At 47.7% G+C, this 24,014-nt stretch overlaps 1 protein-coding gene across 1 annotated transcript in view; it reads left to right on the top strand.

Moving 5' to 3' along the window:
• The first annotated feature begins 579 nt into the window (after window positions 1-579).
• LOC149469383 (uncharacterized) overlaps window positions 580-24,014 on the top strand; it is a 28,726-nt gene continuing 5,291 nt past the window's right edge. Inside the window, exon 1 of the mRNA XM_089669338.1 lies at window positions 580-682. The gene's annotated coding sequence lies outside the window, so the exon portion shown is untranslated. The remainder of the gene's footprint in view (window positions 683-24,014) is intronic.

Below are 24,014 nucleotides of genomic sequence, written 5' to 3'. Positions count from 1 at the left end.
GTGACATTGATTGAGATCTGCCCGCTGTGTGTATACAATCACCCGGCTAATGTCTAATATCAGGGGACAAAATGTGCCAGCATTCATATCAGACTAAGGGAAAATGGCTGCCAGAGGAGGGACAGGAGGGGTACAACAACATGGATGGAGATCTAATCCACTGCACTGTAATAACAGAACATTGATAATAGACCAAGGGAGAATGGCCGCCGAAGGAGGGACAGGCGGGCTACAACAAAATGGAGGAGGAGATCTAATCCACTGTGATGTGATGTGTATAACTGCGAGAACATTGATATCAGACTAAGGGAAAATGGCCACCGGAGGAGGGAAAAACGGTCTACAACAAAATGAAGGGAGATCTAATCCACTGTAATGTGATAACTGTGATAATAGAAGTTTACGAGCCGCCATCGTCTTTTCTTTTTCAGCTCTGTTGTTTTATACTATTCAGCTTTTTTTGGACCAGCACCATCTAGTGTCTGCTCTCCATACTGCTGCCTCTGTATAAATCTGTGCAGAGTCACTTCCTGTCTGGTGTCACTTCCTGTCCTGGGAACACTTTCTTCCTTTCAGCCATTTTAGATCGGCTTCCAGAAGGTCCTGTGATTGTCGGTCTCCATCCTGAACACACGGCCACCATAGGGCCAGCATGGGATCTTCTCCATGTCAGAGCACACGGGTAAGTCAGGTGGATCTCCTATTCCTGGTCCCGGCTCCTGTTCCTGCTATAGACGGACCAATCATCTGTGACCGAACCTTCCTCCTCGTCATCGATGATCTGGGTGTATTATTATTATTTATTCCAGGTACTTATATAGCGCCGTCAGTTTACATCTATATTGTACATTCCCATCAGTCCCCGCCCCCGAGGAGCGTACAATCTAAGGGCCCTAACTCACATTCATACATACACATACTAGGGACAACTTAGGAGACAATTCACCTCCCAGCATGTCTTTGTAGTGTAGGAGGAAACCCACGCAGGCACAGGGAGAACATGCAAACTCCAGACATGTGGTGCCATGGTTGTGATTTGAACCAACAACCCGAGTACTGCCAGGAGGAAGTGCTAACCACTCAGCCACTGTGCTGCCCCGTGCTGTATATATCTCATCATCTACTTCTCAGTGTTGGTTTCCTCCTCATTGCCGGCCATTAAATGGGCCTCAGAATGGCTCCGGTATTCCCTCCTAGGAAGGACATTCAGGCCGATCTCCCACCATGTTCCTCTGATGTGTCCGAGACAGAATAACAGGAGAGACACCAGGAGAACCCGCTGGGACCTGACACTCCGAGAACCAGAGTTATGGTGGAGTATAGACCCTTCCTGAGATACTCCTCCCTGGGAACGGTCATACCTCCGTACTCCTCTCCTGTACATACCCATCATGGTCATACCTCCGTACTCCTCTCCTGTACATACCCATCACTGTCATACCTCCGTACTCCTCTCCTGTACATACCCATCACTGTCATACCTCCGTACTCCTCTCCTGTACATACCCATCACTGTCATACCTCCATACTCCTCTCCTGTACATACCCATCACTGTCATACCTCCATACTCCTCTCCTGTACATACCCATCACTGTCATACCTCCGTACTCCGCTCCTGTACATACCCATCACTGTCATACCTCCGTACTCCTCTCCTGTACATACCCATCACTGTCATACCTACGTACTCCTCTCCTGTACATACCCATCACTGTCATACCTCCGCACTCCTCTCCTGTACGTACCGATCACTGTCATACCTCCACACTCCTCTCCTGTACATACCGATCACTGTCATACCTCCGCACTCCTCTCCTGTACATACCCATCACTGTCATACCTCCACACTCCTCTCCTGTACATACCGATCACTGTCATACCTCCGCACTCCTCTCCTGTACATACCCATCACTGTCATACCTCCGTACTCCTCTCCTGTACATACCCATCACTGTCATACCTCCGTACTCCTCTCCTGTACATACCCATCACTGTCATACCTCCACACTCCTCTCCTGTACATACCTATCACTGTCATACCTCCACACTCCTCTCCTGTATGTACCGATCACTGTCATACCTCCGTACTCCTCTCCTGTACATACCGATCACTGTCATACCTCCACACTCCTCTCCTGTATGTACCGATCACTGTCATACCTCCGTACTCCTCTCCTGTACATACCCATCACTGTCATACCTCCGTACTCCTCTCCTGTACATACCCATCACTGTCATACCTCCACACTCCTCTCCTGTACATACCCATCACTGTCATACCTCCGTACTCCTCTCCTGTACATACCGATCACTGTCATACCTCCACACTCCTCTCCTGTACATACCGATCACTGTCATACCTCCACACTCCTCTCCTGTACACACCGATCACTGTCATACCTCCACACTCCTATCCTGTACATACCCATCACTGTCAAACCTCCGTACTCCTCTCCTGTACATACCGATCACTGTCATACCTCCGTACTCCTCCTGTACATACCGATCACTGTCATACCTCCGTACTCCTCTCCTGTACATACCCATCACTGTCATACCTCCGTACTCCTCTCCTGTACATACCCATCACTGTCATACCTCCGTACTCCTCTCCTGTACATACCCATCACTGTCATACCTCCACACTCCTCTCCTGTACATACCCATCACTGTCATACCTCCGTACTCCTCTCCTGTACATACCCATCACTGTCATACCTCCGTACTCCTCTCCTGTACATACCCATCACTGTCATACCTCCGTACTCCTCTCCTGTACATACCCATCACTGTCATACCTCCGTACTCCTCTCCTGTACATACCCATCACTGTCATACCTCCGTACTCCTCTCCTGTACATACCCATCACTGTCATACCTCCGTACTCCTCTCCTGTACATACCCATCACTGTCATACCCTGTTTATCACCCCCACACCAGTTACAGTTACAATTTCCCGCCAGTTCCGTCCCGTACGTCCTGACATTTTGGGGGGATTTGTACCGTCCTGACATTTGGGGGGAATTGTACCGTCCTGACATTTGGGGGGGATTTGTGCCGTCCTGACATTTGGGGGGGATTTGTATCGTCCTGACATTTGGGGGATTAGTACTGTCCTGACATTTGGGGGGGATTTGTATTGTCCTGACATTTGGGGGGATTTGTACCGTCCTGACATTTGGGGGGATTTGTACCGTCCTGACATTTAAGGGGATTTGTACCGTCCTGACATTTGGGGGGATTTGTGCCGTCCTGACATTTGGGTGGGATTTGTACCGTCCTGACATTTGGGGGGATTTGTACCGTCCTGACATTTGGGGGGATTTGTGCCGTCCTGACATTTTAGGGCCCCAAGAAATGAGATGGACCGTCAGTACATCAGGACTGATCCATTCCCAGATCCATCCCATGGTCTGTAGTCTCTATGACTTTAACACAGAATAAATACCCTGATTTGGGTGATTTTACCAAATATCGCAGAATCTGTTTTGGTGTAAATTTATGAAGAAAGATTATTTATTTACTAAGTTTTATCCCAGAAACTAAGAAATACATTTGTTTAGAAATTGTAAGTTCCGTATTTTTCACTTATTTAGTAAATATGGAGCGGCCGGCCCTGTATTCCTCCCCCTCCCTCCCGTTGCCGCATTAGAATACCGGGCCGGCCACTCGGTTCTTCTGTACAGCTGATGCTTCTCCTCGGTCCAGCGGTGTCCTCATCACCGCTGGTTTCACCTGCCGTCTTCTCTCCCCGGCGCCGGCATTCTTAGTGTGGACACCCGGATGTGACATCATGTGTCTTCACAGCCGGCTGCACATGTGTGAAAAGCACTGCTCTTTGTCAATGGCCCCGTAGTCTTCTTGGACCTGTCACATGTCCCACTACGGGGGGGGGGGGGGGGGGAGGACAACCTCCGCTTCCGATCGCATAGGAAATCACAGCGGAAGTGGGAGATGGTACCTGCCAAATTCGGGCACCCGCTTCCCAACCCCCCCCCCTGCTCCCCAAAGGTCTGCAGTCTCTGATCATCTCCTGTACTGTGTCCGCAGTCTCCGGTCATCTCCTGTACTGTGTCCGCAGTCTCCGGTCATCTCCTGTACTATGTCCGCAGTCTCCGGTCATCTCCTGTACTGTGTCCGCAGTCTCCGGTCATCTCCTGTACTGTGTCCGCAGTCTCTGGTCATCTCCTGTACTGTGTCCGCAGTCTCTGGTCATCTCCTGTACTGTGTCCGCAGTCCCCGGTCATCTCCTGTACTGTGTAGCGTAGTCTCCGGTCATCTCCTGTACTGTGTCCACAGTCCCCGGTCATCTCCTGTACTGTGTAGCGTAGTCTCCGGTCATCTCCTGTACTGTGTCCACAGTCTCCGGTCATCTCCTGTACTGTGTCCGCAGTCTCCGGTCATCTCCTGTACTGTGTCCGCAGTCTCTGGTCATCTCCTGTACTGTGTCCGCAGTCTCTGGTCATCTCCTGTACTGTGTCCGCAGTCCCCGGTCATCTCCTGTACTGTGTAGCGTAGTCTCCGGTCATCTCCTGTACTGTGTCCACAGTCCCCGGTCATCTCCTGTACTGTGTAGCGTAGTCTCCGGTCATCTCCTGTACTGTGTCCACAGTCTCCGGTCATCTCCTGTACTGTGTCCGCAGTCTCCGGTCATCTCCTGTACTGTGTCTGCAGTCTCCGGTCATCTCCTGTAGTATGTCTGCAGTCTCCGGTCATCTCCTGTACTGTGTCCGCAGTCTCCGGTCATCTCCTGTACTATGTCTGCAGTCTCTGGTCATCTCCTGTAGTATGTCTGCAGTCTCCGGTCATCTCCTGTAGTATGTCCGCAGTCTCCGGTCATCTCCTGTACTGTGTCCGCAGTCTCTGGTCATCTCCTGTACTATGTCTGCAGTCTCCGGTCATCTCCAGTACTGTGTCCGCAGTCTGTGGTCATCTCCTGTAGTATGTCTGCAGTCTCTGGTCATCTCCTGTACTATGTCCGCAGTCTCTGGCCATCTCCTGTACTATGTCTGCAGTCTCTGGTCATCTCCTGTGCTGTGTCTGCAATCTCTGGTCGTCTCCTGTGCTCTGTCTGCAGTCTTCACCCAGTGTCCTCCACCCCTCTCTGCCAATCCCTCCACTGGCTCCCAATTGCTCAACGAATAAAATTAAAAACATTAACAATAACATATAAAGCCATTTATAACTCCACCCCAAATTACATCACCGATCTTGTCGCCAAATATCACCCAAACCATACTCTCCGCTCCTCACAAGACCTCCTGCTCTCTAGCTCCCTTGTCTCCTCCTCCCATGCTCATCTCCAGGACTTCTCCAGAGCTTCCCCCATCCTCTGGAACTCTCTACCCCAATGTATCGCCTACTCTGCTCACTTTTAGGCGATCTCTGTATAGTAGATGCAGAGTGATAAGATCTGGATTCATGGAGCTGTGTTATTCCCACTTCTGCCTTTGTCTTTGTTCGCTCCACTACATTGTCTCTTTCAGGATTGAGCTCCTCCAAACTCATTAATTCTTCCAATGACCTTTTGAGTGTTGTACCACTTTAAGAGAGCAATATATTTAACTCACAGTCTTTGATAATTCTCATAAACAATATTCAATTGCTGGATAGCACCCTCTAGTTGTATTGGCTCATGAGATTGTTGGGAGAGAGCAGACATGCATTTAACATTATTATTATTATTATTATACAGTATTTATATAGCGGCAGAAGGTTTGCTCAGTGCTATACATTGTAGTGGGGGACAGAACATGAGACAATGCAGTAACAAAACAAAACATGAGGGGTTCGAGGGCCCTGCTCTTTCAAGCTTACAATCTAGGATCTAGGCCGTAACCTCTGCAACCTTAACCCTGCCCCCCTCCACTCTACAGCTGATCAACTCCACGACAGCATCCTCCCCCTGTCCTGCCCCGGCTTGGCTATGACTGCCTACAACAACGCACTGTCAACAGCCCTTAACTCACTAGCGTCTTTAACCACACGCAACATTAGACCCTGACCACTCCAGCCCTGGCAGACTGATCACACCAAAACCCTCAAATGACACAGTCGTGCCCTGGAGCGACTGTGGAGCAAAACCAAATCCCAACAAGCCTTCACCCGCTACTAATCTGCCTTCCACACCTACACCTCCTCCCTCCACACAGCCAAACAAGCCTACTTCCTGACCCTCATCAAGGCCCTCTCCTCCAATCCTCGCCGACTCTTCTCCACCTTCGACTCTCTACTCTCGCCACCCCCACCTCCACCCAGCACCTCACTCACTGCCCTTGAGATTGCCAATCACTTCAAAAACAAGATTGACACAATTCGCAAGGACATCGCCGAAACTCACACGCCCTCTCAACCTGTCCCCTCTCACACAGCTACCCCCTCATCCCCCCTCCCCCTCGACATAACCCGCAGGGACTTCATTGCTGCTCAAACTCCTTCCAAATTCGTTCCTCCTCACTCAACTACCCCCTCATCACCCCTCTCCCATGGCCCCACTACTGCTCCGACCTCCACTTCCACCCCACCCTACATTCCTCATACTGAAGCCCCCCAACACTTCACGCCTTTGACCTTTCTACCATCGAGGAAGTCTCCAAGATCCTCTCTGATACCCGGCTCACCACCTGCCCCCTCGACCCTATCCCCTCACATCTCCTACGACCTCCCTCCCCCTCCATCCTACGCTCCCTCACCCACATCTTTAATCTCTCCCTCTTCTCCGGCACTTTCCCCTCCCCTCTGAAACATGCACACATCACACCCATACTTAAAAAGCCCTCCCTGGACCCCAATTACCCGAACAACCTCAGACCCATCTCCCTGCTCCCATTTACATCCAAACTCCTCGAGGGCCTAGTCTACACCCGCCTAAGCTCTCACCTCAACTACAACAACCTCCTCGATCCCCTACAGTCCGGCTTCCGTCCCCTACACTCCACCGAAACTGCCTTACTCAAACTCTCCAACGACCTGCTAACCGCCAAAGCTAATGGCCACTATTCAGTGCTCCTACTCCTCGACCTCTCTGCGGTCTTCAACACAGTCGACCACCCCCTCCTCCTCAAAAAACTACACTCCCTCGGCCTCAGAGATTCTGCTCTCTCCTGGCTCTCATCATACCTGTCACAACGCTCGTTCAGCGTTACCTATAATGCTACCGCCTCCCCCTCACTCCCCCTCTCTGTTGGGGTCCCTTAAGGTTCCATCCTTGGGCCCCTTCTCCATCTACACCTCCTCCCTTGGCCAACTCACGGCTTCAACTACTACCTCTATGCCGATGACACACAAATCTATCTCTCAACCCCCCACCTCACCACCTCAGTCTCCGCCCAAATCACACACCTGCTGAGCGACACATCTGACTGGATGTCGCTCCACTTCCTTAAACTGAACCTCTCCAAAAGCGAGTTTCTTGTCTTCCCCCCAGCCCGGACACCACCCCCCATTGACTTCTTCATCACATCCAACAACGCCACCATCAAACCCGCCCCGCAGGCCAGAGTACTTGGTGTCATTCTGGACTCCAACTTATCCTTCCAGCCCCAAGTCCAATCTTTAATCAAACTCGTGCAGACTCCACCTCCGCAACATTGCCAAAATCCGCATGTTCCTAACCCCAGAAACCACTAAACAGATCATCCACTCCCTCATCATATCACGACTCGATTACTGCAACTCCCTCCTCACTGGCCTGCCTCGCCGCTGGCTATCCCCGCTTCAGTCGATCCTGAATACGGCTGCCAGACTCATTCACCTTTCCAACCGCTCCATCTCCGCCATCCCCCTCTGCCAATCCCTCCACTGGCTTCCGATTGCGCAACAAATCAAATTCAAAATCCTAACACTGACGTACAAAGCCGTCCACCATACTGCCCCGAACTACATCACTGACCTAATATCCAAGTACCACCCAGCACGCACACTCTGCTCCTCACAAGACCTCCTTCTCTCTAGTTCCCTGGTCTCCTCCTCCCATGCCCGCCTCCAGGACTTCTCCAAGGTGTCACCCATCCTCTGGAACTCCCTGCCCCAACCCATCAGATTATCACCTACTCTCCTCTCCTTTAGGCACACCCTGAAAACCCACCTCTTCAGGGAAGCCTACCCCACCCCCTGCTAACTTGCTGACCTCCTCCACTCTTCCTACCACTCCATCCCCCACAGCTATCTCCTCCTGTGCCACCATCCCCTCCCTCCTAGATTGTAAGCTCGAAAGAGCAGGGCCCTCAATCCCCTCATGTTTTGCATTGTATTGTTATTGTTCTGTCACATGTTCTGTCCCTCTTTGTAATGTACTGCGCTGAGCGAACTATTGGAGCTTTATAAATACTGTATAATAATAATAGGAGGGAGGGCATAGTGGCACAGGAGGAAGTGGCTGTGGGGGATGCAGTGGTAGGAGGAGTGGAGGAGATCGGCTGTTAGGTGAGGGTGGGGTAGGCTTCCCTGAAGAGATGGGATTTTAGGGTGCGCCTTAAGGTGAGGAGGGTAGGTGACAGTCTGATGGATTGGGGTAGTGAGTTCCAGAGGATGAGGGAAGTCCTACAGTCAGGCGTGGGAGGTTGAGAGCAGGGAGCTAAAAAGTAGGAGGTCTTGTGAGGAGCGAAGATTACGGGTTGGGTGGTATTTGGGTATCAGGTCGGTGAGTTAGTTTGGGGCAGCGTTATGAATGGCTTTGTATGTCTGTGTTAGTAGTTTGAATTTAATGCGTTGGGCAATCAGGAGCCAGTGGAGGGAATGACAGAGGGGGGGTGGCAGAGGCGGAGCGGTTGGTGAGGTGGATGAGTCTGGCCGCTGAGTTCAGGATAGACTGAAGCGGGGATAGTCTGTGATGAGGTAGGCCAGTGAGAAAGGAGTTGCAGTAGTCCAGATGTGAGATAATGAGGGAGTGAACGAGTTGTTTAGTAGTGTCTGGGGTTAGGAACGTATGTATTTTGGAGATGATGCGGAGGTGGATCCTGCATGAGTTTGCCAACAATTGGACATGGGGTTGGAAGGACATGTTTAAGTCTAGAGTGACACCTAGGACTTTGGCTTGCGGGGTTGGACTGATGGTGGCGTTGTTGGTCGTGAAGGAGAGGGTGGGGGGGCGCGGGCTGGGGAGAAAATCAGGAGCTCGGTTTTGGAAAGGTTCAATTTGAGGAAAAGGAGCGACATCCAGTCTGATATGTCGTTCAGTAGGTGGGTGATACGGGCAGAGACTGAAGGGGTGAGGCGAGGGGTGGAGAGGTAAATTTGTGTGTCATCGGCATAGAGGTGATAGTTGAAGCCGTGGGAGTGTATCAGTTTGCCGAGGGAGGAGGTGTAGATAGAGAAGAGAAGGGGCCTGAGGACAGAGCCTTGGGGGACCCCAACAGAGAGGGGGAGAGAGGGGAGGTGGTAGCATTATAGGTAACGCTGAAGGAACGTTGGGATAGATAGGATGAGAGCCAGGAGAGAGCGGAGTCTCTGATGCCGAGGGAGTGTAGTTTATTAAGGAGGAGGGGGTGGTCAACTGTGTTGAAGGCTGCGGAGAGGTCGAGGAGTAGGAGCACTGAATAGTGGCCATTAGCTTTGGTGGTTAGCAGGTCGCTGGAGAGTTAGAGTAAGGAAGTTTCGGTGGAGTGTAGGGGACGGAAGCCAGACTGTAGGGGATCGAGGAGGTTGTTGTCATTGAGGTGAGAGCTTAGGCGATTGTAGACTAAGCGCTCGAGGAGTTTGGATGTGAATGGCAGCAGGGAGATGGGTCTGAGATTGTTCGGGTCATTGGGGTCCAGGGAGGGCTTTTTAAGTGTGGGGGTGATGTGTGCATGCTTCAGAGGGGAGGGGAATGCACTGGAAGAGAGGGAGGGATTAAAGATGTGGGTGAGGGAGTGTAGGATGGAGGGGGAGGGAGGACGTAGGAGTTGTGAGGGGATAGGGTCAAGGGGTCAGGTGGTGAGGCGGGCATCAGAGAAGACCTTGGTGACCTCCTCGATGGTAGTAAGGTCGAAGGTGTGGAGTATTGAGGGGGCTTCAGTGTGAGGAATGTTAGGTGGGGTGGAGGTCAGAGCAGTGGTGAGGCTGAGGGAGAGGGGTGATGAGGGGATAGCTGTGTGAGAGGGGACGGGTTTGGAGGGAGTTTGAGCAGTGGCGATGTCCCTGTGAATTGTATCAATCTTGTTTTTGAAGTGATTGGCAATCTCAAGGGCGGTGAGTGAGGTGCTGGGTGGAGGTGGGGGTGGCGAGAGTAGAGAGTTGAAGGTGGAGAAGAGTCGGCGAGGATTGGAGGAGAGGGTCTTGATGAGGGTCAGGAAGTAGGCTTGTTTGGCAGCGTGGAGGGAGGAGGTGTAGGTGTGGAAGGCAGATTTGTAGCGGGTGAAGGCTTGTTGGGATTTGGTTTTGCGCCATAGTCGCTCCAGGTCACAACTGTGTCGTTTGAGAGTTTTGGTGTGATCAGTCTGCCAGGGTTGGAGTGGTCGGGGTCTGATGTTTCATGTGGTTAAAGGCGCTAGTGAGTCAAGGGCGGTTGACAGCGAGTTGTTATAGGCAGTCGTAGCCAGGTCGGGGAAGGACGGGGAGGATGCTGTCGTGGAGTTGATCAGCTGCAGAGTGGAGGGGGCAGGGTTAAGGTTGCCGAGGTTTCAGCTGGTAGTAGTATGGCATTTGGAGGGGTAGGCATTAGAGGACGAGGAGATAGAGAAGGTAAAAAGGTTGTGGTCATAGAGAGGGAAGGGGGTGTTTGTGAGGTTGTGGGGAGCGCAGTGGTGGGAGAAGACAAGGTCCAGGATTTTACTGTCGGAGTGGGTGGTGGATTGTATGCACTGTGCAAGTGCAAAGGAGGAGGTTAAGTGGAGGAGATGGGATGTGGCCGAGTTGTCGATGTTAACAGGGATGTTGAAATCCCCAAGGATGATGGTGGGTAGCTCAGAGGAGAGAAAGAAGGGTAGCCAGTAGGAAAAGTCATCAAGGAAGCGGGATACGGGTCCAGGAGGCCGGTAGATTACAGCAATCTTCAGGGGGGGTGGGGAGAATAGTCGGATGCAGTGGGCCTCGAAGGAGGAGAAGGATAGAGGGGGGGTTTGAGAGGACTCGGAAGGTGCTCTGTGGTGACAGAAGCAGACAAACCCCACCATCTTTACGACCATTGGGTCTGGGTGAGTGGGTCCAGGTGAGACCTCCGTAGGAGAGTGCAGCAGGCGAGGTAGAGTCAGTGGCCTGGATCCAGGTTTCTGTGATCGCTAGGAGGTTGAAGGAGCGGGAAACAAAGAGGTCGTGGATGGCGGTGAGCTTGTTGCACACCGATCGGGCATTCAGGAGTGCACATGAGAACGGGGGGTGGTTTTAGGGAGCAGGGGGACAGATACTAGGTTGAGGGGGTTGCGACAGGATGTGGAAACGGGAGGGTGCTGTGTGGGTGAGTGAGGTGGTGGAGGGCCAGGGTTCGAGGAGATGTCCCCTGCGGTTAGGAGAAGAAGGGTGAGAAAGGTGGCATGGGAGCAGCATGTGCAGGAGCGTGTAAGTCTACCAGTGGAGGTGTTCGGGTCAGTGGGAAAGTGGAGTATTAGGAGGCGGTGGTGGGTGCCATAGAGGGGCGAAGGAAGCAGAGAGGACACAATATACAGTTGTTTGGGAGGAGCAGAGGGATATAGAGAATAGATTTTGGGAATGGAGGAGAGGAATATGAGGAGGAGTGGAAGAGGCATTTTAGGGAGGTGCACGGGGTGGTGGATAGGAGTGGTGGGAGGCTTGGCTGCTGATAGTCCAGAGTGCAGAGGTGTATCTCGTCGCTGTGTCTTCCGGTAGCTGGAGTTTAGGGAAGAAGGGAGAGGGGATCGGATGTGGATGGATGGTTTCCAGGGGGGCTTGACTGGAGACAGTCTGGCGTGCAGTGAGGTTTCTCGTTGTGGTGTCTTACATCTAGGGTTCTAGTCTTTAGGTCAAGTTGAGCTGGGGTCGGTGTGAGTGGTCCCTGCGTGGTCAGATCTGGAGCATTGTGCTGCTATTTCTTGTCCTTTGGGTCGAGCTGGGTTGGGGTCGGCGTGAGTGGTGTCTGGGTGGTTGGATCAGGAGCATTGTGTTGCTGTATCTTGCGGGAGGGTGCGCGTGCTCTTGCGGAGACTTGCTTGGCAGGGTTCAGGGTCCAGGTGGAGGTCCCACGTAGAAGGATGAGGGTTGGTGGATGCAGGGGATGCTGTAGGGAATGTTTATGATATGAAGTACCAATACAGCAGTTCATATAATAGTTCATATATTCCAGCCTGAAAAGATGGAAATGATCCAAATGATGTTCCAGATCATAAACGATGCAATACGAGAAATTAGTGAGGTTGTGCGCTTACCACAAGTACACACAATATGAGCATTGTATGTAATTAACAGCAACCGGGCATCATGGTCTGGTCAACCGTATCCTGGGCACCATCTGGCCATGTATGGACATCCGGGTCACAGGTACAACGCTATCCAGGCCCCTTCTGGCTTTCAAATCCAAAAACGCCACCTTGCATAAGCTCATTAAAAACGAGCCGGGAGGCAAGAAAGCGCTAATAGTAAAGTACGTTTATTTGAGAACATAAAACAAAGACCAAGCAGCCAGGACTCACATTGATATAATATAATAAAAATCCAGGCCCACATCAATCAGCTCCCTGATGGTCAGTGGTGCACTCAACATGCAGCGCATACAGATCAAAGTTCAATCAATAGAACCCTGGTGGTCAGTGGTATCACAAATACATAGCCATAGAGTATAGTGAGTATAAACAGAAATATACTCATCCAGGTCAGGTGAGGTAGTTCCCTGGTGGCTAGTGGATCTCTTAGTAACAAAGGCGTCAATAGGGTGGATCCCCTAACATGTTTCGAGCTAAAGCTCGTTTTCAAAGGGGTGAATCCTGCCCCTAGACGCCGATTTAAAAATGCCGCGGTCGCGCATGCGCATTACGCACCACGCGCCGCTCCGGGATACTGCGCATGCGCGAATGACGTCACACGCTAACTTGTAACGACTGCGCATGCGCGAGCGCATCATCAACATGGACACTGAGGCCCAATGTTAAAGTCTGCCCACACATAGGCAGGGTTAAGGCGGGTCTGGACGGCTGCTCTTGTACTCCATAGAAGCGGAGACCAGAGCAGCAGCTATTTATTAATGTAAACTCGATCTAAATACACTAGATCACCAGGGAAATATATCAAAGTCATCACAAAACAACATATATCAGTGGAATCAATAACATATATCAATGGAATGAATCTAAAACCATAAAATTTAAAAGGACAGCATATGTTAAATATACACATGCACACTGATGGATCATATATAATTAGAGTCCTTACACTGATCCATTAATTATTGTTCCCCAGAAATAACATGGAGAGTCTTAAATGAAACACTATAATCATAACACATTAACATCACTTATATGTGCTATTATCAGAAATAAGTGTCACATATTCCTGACAAACGGTCAAGCGTTACTGGCAATCATGTAATATCATGTAAAGAGATTATAAATATACGGTATTATTGATATTGACATACTTATTGTTCGATATACAAAAGCTAACACTCAAAGGTGCAGAAACCGGAAATAGCACATATATTAGTGAAAAAATTAAAATTAGATTAAAACCCTAATAAAAATAGCACAGTGGACAGGATAAAAGTCTAAAGCCATAAAAAACGTTAAAACGGAAAACACTATAAACCTCCTCAAACAGAAATCAACTATTGTCAATATAACAGTTGATGTCTAGGTCTACGTTCAGGCCTCTGGGTTGAAGGGACTTGAGCTCTACAATCCACTTCGTCTCAAGACGGGACACTGCTCTCCTCTTGTGCCCCCCCCTCCAATGCTGATCTATCACATCTATAGCTGTACATTTCAGAGATGAAGGGTCTTTAGCATGACAATCTTTATAATGCTTTGATAATGAATGGTGCTCAAAGCCCTTTTTTATTTTATTGTAATGCTCCCTGAGTCGATCCCTCAGACGTCTGGTAGTTCTACCCACATACTGGAGCTTACAGGGACATTGTAAAAGATATACTGTATGTGTAGTATTGCATGTGATAGTTTGATGTATGGCATATCTTTTACCGGTAATGCTAGAACCAAACTCCTTGATTTTAGTTTTATGTACCCCATTATATCTACAGGCGATACATTTATTACACGGGAAGAACCCTTTAAGCCCGAATGGTGAGGTCATATTCCTTGGTTGGTCAACTACATTAGGGGCTACCAAAAGCCTGAGTGGAGGTGCCTTCCTGAAAGTGATCTCAGGGAATTCAGGTAGAGAATCACCCAATATAGGGTCATTCCTAAGGACAGCCCAATTCTTCTTAATGATTCTGGTGACTTCTCTAAATTGAATAGAGAAGTCCGTAACAAAGGGGCAAAATTTGTCCGGTCTTACTCTTTTCTCCATAGTGAGCAGATCCTCCCTATCCAATAAGCCAATCTCATTGGCAGTTTGATCCAAAATGTGAGAGTTGTAACCTTTCTCCACAAATCTGGCTTTGAGTAACCCTGATTGATAGTGATAATCTGGCAAGGTGGTACAATTCCTCCTTAACCTGAGGAATTGTCCCCTAGGAACATTATTCAGCCAGGTCGGATGATGACAGCTATCAGTGGGTATATACCCATTCCTGTCCGTACTTTTAAAATACGTCCTGGTCACAACCTTAGTACCACTATTAATTAAAACAAGGTCTAAAAAGTTAATTTCTTTAAGATCATATTCATATGATAACTTAATATTTAGGTCATTATAGTTCAAAGTAGTAAAAAAATTGTTTAAAGAAAGCTCATCCCCCTGCCATAAAAGAAACAGGTCATCGATGTAGCGCCGGTAAAATAAAAGGGGAGGCCAGTCATGTGAATACACTAAGTCCTCCTCCCACCTGGCCATAAACAAATTGGCCAGGCTAGGGGCAAACCTCGCCCCCATCGCTACACCCATGACCTGTAGGTAAAAAGTATGGTTAAACCAAAAGAAGTTTTTATGCATAGCAAAGTCCAGAAGTTCCAGAATGAACTCTTTTTGCCGTCTGGGAATATCAGAAACAGTGTCTAGATAGAACTGGACCGCATCCATTCCATCTCTATGCTTTATGTTACTATATAAAGCAGAAACGTCTGCAGTAACTAGATAAGTTTTCTCATTGATATTAAAATCTTTAAGATCTATTAATAATTGCTTCGTATCACGTAAGAATGCTGGTGTGGATCTAACCAAAGGTTGAAGAAACATATCAACATATTCCCCTATGCGGGAGTTCAATGACCCTATACCACTAATAATGGGTCTACCGGGGGGACAACTTGAATTTTTATGTATTTTCGGGAGGCAGTACATTACAGGAAGCCGCGGGGCTGCTGGGCATAAATATGCTTTTTCTTTTTTAGTTATTATATTATTTTCAAAACCTCGTTTAATAATAGCTTTCAATTCTTTTTTATAAGGCAACATTGGATTCTTAGGTAACACTTGATATGTGTCCCTGTCATCCAACAACAGATGTACCTGTTTCATATAGTCTGCCTTATCTAAAATGACCACGCCTCCCCCCTTATCAGCGGGTCTGACCACTAAATCCTTATTAGCCAACAGAGATTTAATGCTGTCATTAATTTTATGCTGATTCCGTAAATTCTTAACTTTAATATTATCCAAATCCTTTAAAACCATACTTTTAAAAGTATTAATATGTGATTGTGCTGGGGGATTAAACAGTGAAGCATTCCGTAAATTGGAATGTCTAACATCATCATTCCCATTACCGGAAGCGTTGTGTACAGAAGGCGTATTTAAAAAATATCTTTTAATCGATAAACGACGTGTAAATTTGTGTATGTCCACATATGTGCTAAATTTATCTAATTTTCTCTTTGGTGCAAATTTTAGACCCTTGTTCAGTAAATACAGCTCATCATTATTAAGAGTTACTTTACTTAAGTTAAAAATGCCTTTAGCTATCACATTTTCCTCTTTTTGTGGTCTGTTGACTCTTTTCCCTCCTCGCTTTCCTCTGTACGCGTACTTCTTTTCCGCGTTGCATTTCCACCTAAAAAATGATTGGGTTGGGGGTTGCGGAGAGCAGGTCCCATATTAGCCTGGGGAGTAGGGTTTCGCATATTTTGATTCCCATTCCCATTGTGCGGTGGATTATATGGGTACTGATTACCATAGTTCCTTCCCCTGTTCGGATTCATAGGGGGCCCCCCCTGATTCCTTGGTTCAGGGGGTCTCCAGTAAGGCTGATTACTCCCCCTATTGTTGCATCTATCATAATTTGGATTATAATACCCATCCTGCGAGTCTCTCCATGAGACCCTCCGTTGTCTGGGTGGTTGTTCCCACCCTCCAGAATACGGGAATTGTTGAGTTCCTGTCCTAGGGTATTGATCCAAGGGGTGTAACCTCATATCCCTATTCCCTATTTCCTCATCATCGTAGTCATAAAGATCATTATATCTATTGTACGTCGAGACGTTATACTCGTCTCTATAAGGACCACGCTTAGCCGATTTGGGCATTGAGGAAGCGGGCCTAGAGGTATTACCAGTATTCTTATGAGGATAAGGAGGTCGTAGTCCAGATCCCCTAGGGACTTCATGGTTAGGAACAGAAGCCACGTCTTTATCAGTGCCACTGGCATCCTGCCAACCAAATACATTATTATTTTTATAATCCATTAAGTCCCTATTATACTTTTTCCTCTTTTTACTTTTCTGTTCCCTTTCGGTTTTTTCCAAAAGCTGTTTAACCCGGTCTGACTCGGTTTTATATTCCTCTTTGTTCATATGGGGTCGCAATTTCTCGCGTGTTGAATTGATTTCATTATCCAAGTGAGATAGTTTTTTCTTCTTACGGGCTACCAGAAATCCTAATAATTCTAAGCCCATTTTGTTAAAAAAATTGAACCATTCGGTTTCACAATTAATATCCCCATTTTCCGGGGGAATATCCCATCTCAGGGATCTGGGTACTAATCCCTCCTTGATATACTTCTCAAGGAGAGTAATATCCCATATGGTTCTAATCTCTGATGTAGCGAGATTAGCCAAATGGAGAAAGATACCATGTAGATCATTATCAACCGTATCCTGAGTAAAGACATCATCAGCAATCGCTGTTCTATTAGACCTCATTTCAAAGATATCCATCATATGCAGAAATATTGCTGCTCAACTTAATAACGAGGTATAAATGGCACAGATATCAAAGGTAGGTAAGTGAGCGCAAACAGATCAAATAAGCAGCTGACATACAGGGTAATCCTCAATACCTTGGAACATAAGCTATAAATGGGGTATGCAGCGCTAGAGGACAGATAATAAACACGGGACTGTTTATGATATGAAGTACCAATACAGCAGTTCATATAATAGTTCATATATTCCAGCCTGAAAAGATGGAAATGATCCAAATGATGTTCCAGATCATAAACGATGCAATACGAGAAATTAGTGAGGTTGTGCGCTTACCACAAGTACACACAATATGAGCATTGTATGTAATTAACAGCAACCGGGCATCATGGTCTGGTCAACCGTATCCTGGGCACCATCTGGCCATGTATGGACATCCGGGTCACAGGTACAACGCTATCCAGGCCCCTTCTGGCTTTCAAATCCAAAAACGCCACCTTGCATAAGCTCATTAAAAACGAGCCGGGAGGCAAGAAAGCGCTAATAGTAAAGTACGTTTATTTGAGAACATAAAACAAAGACCAAGCAGCCAGGACTCACATTGATATAATATAATAAAAATCCAGGCCCACATCAATCAGCTCCCTGATGGTCAGTGGTGCACTCAACATGCAGCGCATACAGATCAAAGTTCAATCAATAGAACCCTGGTGGTCAGTGGTATCACAAATACATAGCCATAGAGTATAGTGAGTATAAACAGAAATATACTCATCCAGGTCAGGTGAGGTAGTTCCCTGGTGGCTAGTGGATCTCTTAGTAACAAAGGCGTCAATAGGGTGGATCCCCTAACATGTTTCGAGCTAAAGCTCGTTTTCAAAGGGGTGAATCCTGCCCCTAGACGCCGATTTAAAAATGCCGCGGTCGCGCATGCGCATTACGCACCACGCGCCGCTCCGGGATACTGCGCATGCGCGAATGACGTCACACGCTAACTTGTAACGACTGCGCATGCGCGAGCGCATCATCAACATGGACACTGAGGCCCAATGTTAAAGTCTGCCCACACATAGGCAGGGTTAAGGCGGGTCTGGACGGCTGCTCTTGTACTCCATAGAAGCGGAGACCAGAGCAGCAGCTATTTATTAATGTAAACTCGATCTAAATACACTAGATCACCAGGGAAATATATCAAAGTCATCACAAAACAACATATATCAGTGGAATCAATAACATATATCAATGGAATGAATCTAAAACCATAAAATTTAAAAGGACAGCATATGTTAAATATACACATGCACACTGATGGATCATATATAATTAGAGTCCTTACACTGATCCATTAATTATTGTTCCCCAGAAATAACATGGAGAGTCTTAAATGAAACACTATAATCATAACACATTAAAATCACTTATATGTGCTATTATCAGAAATAAGTGTCACATATTCCTGACAAACGGTCAAGCGTTACTGGCAATCATGTAATATCATGTAAAGAGATTATAAATATACGGTATTATTGATATTGACATACTTATTGTTCGATATACAAAAGCTAACACTCAAAGGTGCAGAAACCGGAAATAGCACATATATTAGTGAAAAAATTAAAATTAGATTAAAACCCTAATAAAAATAGCACAGTGGACAGGATAAAAGTCTAAAGCCATAAAAAACGTTAAAACGGAAAACACTATAAACCTCCTCAAACAGAAATCAACTATTGTCAATATAACAGTTGATGTCTAGGTCTACGTTCAGGCCTCTGGGTTGAAGGGACTTGAGCTCTACAATCCACTTCGTCTCAAGACGGGACACTGCTCTCCTCTTGTGCCCCCCCCTCCAATGCTGATCTATCACATCTATAGCTGTACATTTCAGAGATGAAGGGTCTTTAGCATGACAATCTTTATAATGCTTTGATAATGAATGGTGCTCAAAGCCCTTTTTTATTTTATTGTAATGCTCCCTGAGTCGATCCCTCAGACGTCTGGTAGTTCTACCCACATACTGGAGCTTACAGGGACATTGTAAAAGATATACTGTATGTGTAGTATTGCATGTGATAGTTTGATGTATGGCATATCTTTTACCGGTAATGCTAGAACCAAACTCCTTGATTTTAGTTTTATGTACCCCATTATATCTACAGGCGATACATTTATTACACGGGAAGAACCCTTTAAGCCCGAATGGTGAGGTCATATTCCTTGGTTGGTCAACTACATTAGGGGCTACCAAAAGCCTGAGTGGAGGTGCCTTCCTGAAAGTGATCTCAGGGAATTCAGGTAGAGAATCACCCAATATAGGGTCATTCCTAAGGACAGCCCAATTCTTCTTAACCGGCGCTACATCGATGACCTGTTTCTTTTATGGCAGGGGGATGAGCTTTCTTTAAACAATTTTTTTACTACTTTGAACTATAATGACCTAAATATTAAGTTATCATATGAATATGATCTTAAAGAAATTAACTTTTTAGACCTTGTTTTAATTAATAGTGGTACTAAGGTTGTGACCAGGACGTATTTTAAAAGTACGGACAGGAATGGGTATATACCCACTGATAGCTGTCATCATCCGACCTGGCTGAATAATGTTCCTAGGGGACAATTCCTCAGGTTAAGGAGGAATTGTACCACCTTGCCAGATTATCACTATCAATCAGGGTTACTCAAAGCCAGATTTGTGGAGAAAGGTTACAACTCTCACATTTTGGATCAAACTGCCAATGAGATTGGCTTATTGGATAGGGAGGATCTGCTCACTATGGAGAAAAGAGTAAGACCGGACAAATTTTGCCCCTTTGTTACGGACTTCTCTATTCAATTTAGAGAAGTCACCAGAATCATTAAGAAGAATTGGGCTGTCCTTAGGAATGACCCTATATTGGGTGATTCTCTACCTGAATTCCCTGAGATCACTTTCAGGAAGGCACCTCCACTCAGGCTTTTGGTAGCCCCTAATGTAGTTGACCAACCAAGGAATATGACCTCACCATTCGGGCTTAAAGGGTTCTTCCCGTGTAATAAATGTATCGCCTGTAGATATAATGGGGTACATAAAACTAAAATCAAGGAGTTTGGTTCTAGCATTACCGGTAAAAGATATGCCATACATCAAACTATCACATGCAATACTACACATACAGTATATCTTTTACAATGTCCCTGTAAGCTCCAGTATGTGGGTAGAACTACCAGACGTCTGAGGGATCGACTCAGGGAGCATTACAATAAAATAAAAAAGGGCTTTGAGCACCATTCATTATCAAAGCATTATAAAGATTGTCATGCTAAAGACCCTTCATCTCTGAAATGTACAGCTATAGATGTGATAGATCAGCATTGGAGGGGGGGGCACAAGAGGAGAGCAGTGTCCCGTCTTGAGACGAAGTGGATTGTAGAGCTCAAGTCCCTTCAACCCAGAGGCCTGAACGTAGACCTAGACATCAACTGTTATATTGACAATAGTTGATTTCTGTTTGAGGAGGTTTATAGTGTTTTCCGTTTTAACGTTTTTTATGGCTTTAGACTTTTATCCTGTCCACTGTGCTATTTTTATTAGGGTTTTAATCTAATTTTAATTTTTTCACTAATATATGTGCTATTTCCGGTTTCTGCACCTTTGAGTGTTAGCTTTTGTATATCGAACAATAAGTATGTCAATATCAATAATACCGTATATTTATAATCTCTTTACATGATATTACATGATTGCCAGTAACGCTTGACCGTTTGTCAGGAATATGTGACACTTATTTCTGATAATAGCACATATAAGTGATTTTAATGTGTTATGATTATAGTGTTTCATTTAAGACTCTCCATGTTATTTCTGGGGAACAATAATTAATGGATCAGTGTAAGGACTCTAATTATATATGATCCATCAGTGTGCATGTGTATATTTAACATATGCTGTCCTTTTAAATTTTATGGTTTTAGATTCATTCCATTGATATATGTTATTGATTCCACTGATATATGTTGTTTTGTGATGACTTTGATATATTTCCCTGGTGATCTAGTGTATTTAGATCGAGTTTACATTAATAAATAGCTGCTGCTCTGGTCTCCGCTTCTATGGAGTACAAGAGCAGCCGTCCAGACCCGCCTTAACCCTGCCTATGTGTGGGCAGACTTTAACATTGGGCCTCAGTGTCCATGTTGATGATGCGCTCGCGCATGCGCAGTCGTTACAAGTTAGCGTGTGACGTCATTCGCGCATGCGCAGTATCCCGGAGCGGCGCGTGGTGCGTAATGCGCATGCGCGACCGCGGCATTTTTAAATCGGCGTCTAGGGGCAGGATTCACCCCTTTGAAAACGAGCTTTAGCTCGAAACATGTTAGGGGATCCACCCTATTGACGCCTTTGTTACTAAGAGATCCACTAGCCACCAGGGAACTACCTCACCTGACCTGGATGAGTATATTTCTGTTTATACTCACTATACTCTATGGCTATGTATTTGTGATACCACTGACCACCAGGGTTCTATTGATTGAACTTTGATCTGTATGCGCTGCATGTTGAGTGCACCACTGACCATCAGGGAGCTGATTGATGTGGGCCTGGATTTTTATTATATTATATCAATGTGAGTCCTGGCTGCTTGGTCTTTGTTTTATGTTCTCAAATAAACGTACTTTACTATTAGCGCTTTCTTGCCTCCCGGCTCGTTTTTAATGAGCTTATGCAAGGTGGCGTTTTTGGATTTGAAAGCCAGAAGGGGCCTGGATAGCGTTGTACCTGTGACCCGGATGTCCATACATGGCCAGATGGTGCCCAGGATACGGTTGACCAGACCATGATGCCCGGTTGCTGTTAATTACATACAATGCTCATATTGTGTGTACTTGTGGTAAGCGCACAACCTCACTAATTTCTCGTATTGCATCGTTTATGATCTGGAACATCATTTGGATCATTTCCATCTTTTCAGGCTGGAATATATGAACTATTATATGAACTGCTGTATTGGTACTTCATATCATAAACAGTCCCGTGTTTATTATCTGTCCTCTAGCGCTGCATACCCCATTTATAGCTTATGTTCCAAGGTATTGAGGATTACCCTGTATGTCAGCTGCTTATTTGATCTGTTTGCGCTCACTTACCTACCTTTGATGCTGTAGGGAGCCTTGGGGATTTGCTGCTCTCCGGGTGGAGGCCTGGGCACCTGAGCCTCAGGTTGAGCGGCCGCGCCAGGGTAGTGGTCATGGGTGGTGCTGGGGTCGGGTGGTGGTGATGCCGTGCTGGATCCTTTCGGGGGCTATGGGAGCCTGGTCTTGCAGGGGTGGCTCTTGGTGCCGGCAGAGAGGTCCAGGGAGTCCGCTGGGGTGTTCGTGAGGCGGGGGGATTGCAAGTGTGCGGCCGCACCAGGCCACAGAGTGGTGTTCCCAGGTGGTGTGGTCGTACCAGGCCGGGAGGTTGGTAGAGTAGTGGTGATGCCGTGTGGGGGCCTTCCGGGGGCTGCGGCTGCCTGGGTGGTGGTGCTGCCATGTGGGTTGCCTGTGGTGGTCTTTGGAGCCTTCTGCGCTGCTATGGCCCCCTCTAGGTGCTGGTGGCATCCCCTAACAGTGCAGGCAGGACAGGAGCTGGTGGCTTTCCCTCTAGTGTAGGCAGGGTAGATGGGAGCAGGAGCTGGAGGTAGGGGCTCTCCCTCCCTGTGGCGGTGGCTTCCCTGGGTACCTGAGTTGGTGGTGGCAGCTTCGGTGGGGTGATGGCTGCTTCCCCCTCTCACTGGAGAAGAGTGGTGGTGTGGCGGCGTCCTGGTTCGTGACGGCGGCCGGCAGGACAGACCGTGGGTTCGCAGGCTGCGGTAGGCCGCAGGTTTTTCGGAGCTCTGCCGGAGGGACTGAGCACCCCTCCTGGGTGTCGGCAGGATCTCCGGTGGGGTTCCAGATTCTGCTGCCAGCGGGTGGGCGCTGGAGTTGGTGATCATGCGGCCGCTCCGGATGCCATTTTGGCTGCAATAATCCAAGCAGTAGCTGTCGGGTACAGTCCTGAATGTGTCTGCAGCCAGACCAGTTAGCTTGCTGCTCAAAATGGGGACCCGGTCTTGGGCTGCTACACCATGGATGGTGCACAACCGTTCAAAGTCCTGAAAAAATCTGTCAATGTCCCCATCCACCTCCGATAAAGTTTTAACAGCAGCGTAGGGAGTTTTCTTTGGTCCGGTTGCAGTCTGGAGAAGGCAGGAGGTAATCCCCTCCCAGAACGAGCCCTCAGTTGATGTCTGGGAGTGACTAAGCTGCAGTTGGGTGACATCGTCCAGGGCCTTAGAAATCTGTTTCGGAGGTGGGAGAGCTGCCGAACAGAGCCAAACGCCACTCCACCTCTTGTCGTAAATCTGAATGGTATAGGGGTCTCCGTACGGTGCTAAGTGGGCCTGGCGTTTCAGGGGCCAATGAGCTCCTCTGTTCCTCCAACTCCTCTTGTGAAGCAGAGTTCACTTCTGGTGGAGCAGTGTTCGCTTCAAGCGTAGTGGAGTGTGCATCAGGTAAAGTGGGGTGCGCATCCATTTGGTTCAGGGCCATAATTTTGTCCAACAGTTCCTCTCTGGTCTTGCAGCCAGCGATACCTCCCCGAGCGACAAGCAGGCTTTGGAGAGCTGGCTTCCGAAGGTCCCGAATATCCATCTGGCTGAGCAGGGACGTCTCCGTGAAAAAGATGGGGTCCTGGTTGGTGGTTTGGACTTTCTCTGCAATGAGAAAGATCCCACCGCTGCCAACCAGTTGTGAAGGAACCGTTCTGCCTGGGCTTCCTCGTGCAGAGCGATGCATCTCAGCCAATGGTCCCCTGCAAGTCTTCCAGTGTTCTGCCAAGGCAGGTATTAGAGCTCAAAACCAATCCTTCCCTGCTATCCCAAACCACAAG

The sequence above is a fragment of the Staurois parvus genome, unplaced genomic scaffold, assembly GCF_062004578.1.
Source record: "Staurois parvus isolate SC_StPar_1 unplaced genomic scaffold, SC_StPar_1.0 ptg000072l, whole genome shotgun sequence".
NCBI lineage: Eukaryota > Metazoa > Chordata > Amphibia > Anura > Ranidae > Staurois > Staurois parvus.
Note: the sequence above shows the minus strand (reverse complement) of the source record. Positions and strands in the feature narration are given on the sequence as shown.